The sequence below is a fragment of the Priapulus caudatus genome, unplaced genomic scaffold, assembly GCF_000485595.1.
Source record: "Priapulus caudatus unplaced genomic scaffold, Priapulus_caudatus-5.0.1 Scaffold1492, whole genome shotgun sequence".
NCBI lineage: Eukaryota > Metazoa > Priapulida > Priapulimorpha > Priapulimorphida > Priapulidae > Priapulus > Priapulus caudatus.
Window position 1 is genome coordinate 29494 of NW_014578553.1, and position 988 is coordinate 30481.

The 988-nt window shown below is 45.1% G+C and overlaps 1 protein-coding gene across 1 annotated transcript in view; it reads right to left on the bottom strand.

Moving 5' to 3' along the window:
* Positions 1–988, bottom strand: part of LOC106816808 (protein ROP-like) — a 33029-nt gene that overhangs the window by 3761 nt on the left and 28280 nt on the right.

A 988-nucleotide genomic window follows, 5' to 3' on the forward strand; every position in this document is an offset into this window, starting at 1 on the left:
CCCCCTTACCCAACCTCCCCACCCCCTTTCCCAACCTCTCCACCCCCTTACCCAACCTCCCCACCCCTTTCCCAACCTCTCCACCCCTTTCCCAACCTCCCCACACGATATCTTAGAGAGAAAGAGAAAGAAGAAGGAAAAATTAGAGGAGAAGAAAAAGAGGACGAAGAAAAGGAAGAAGATGGAGAAGAAGATGGAGAAGAAGATGAAGAAGAAGAAGATGGAGACAGAGAAGAAGATGGAGACAGAGAAGAAGATGGAGAAGAAGATGGAGAAAAAGAAGAAGAAGATGGAGACAGAGAAGAAGATGGAGAAGAAGAAGATGGAGAAGAAGAAGAAGACGGAGACAGAGAAGAAGACGGAGAAGAAGATGGAGAAGAAGAAGACAGAGACAGAGAAGAAAAAGATGGAGAAGAAAAAGAAGACGGAGACAGAGAAGAAGAAGATGGAGAAGAAGATGGAGAAGAAAAAGAAGTAATAAAGAAGAAGGATTGCTGACCTCCATGATGTCCTTGACGACTATGTCCTCATATCTTCTAGTTTCTCCTACTTTCTCTCGCCGCCTGTCAACCTCCCCACCCCTTTCCCAACCTCTCCACCCCCTTACCCAACCTCCCCACACGATATCTTAGAGAGAAAGAGAAAGAAGAAGGAAAAATTAGAGGAGAAGAAAAAGAGGACGAAGAAAAGGAAGAAGATGGAGAAGAAGATGGAGAAGAAGATGGAGAAGAAGAAGATGGAGAAGAAGATGGAGAAGAAGAAGAAGAAGACGGAGACAGAGAAGAAGACGGAGAAGAAGATGGAGAAGAAGAAGACAGAGACAGAGAAGAAGAAGATGGCGAAGAAGATGGAGAAGAAAAAGAAGTAATAAAGAAGAAGGATTGCTGACCTCCATGATGTCCTTGACGACTATGTCCTCATATCTTCTAGCTTCTCCTACTTTCTCTCGCCGCCTGTCAACCTCCCCACCCCCTTTTCCAACCTTCCC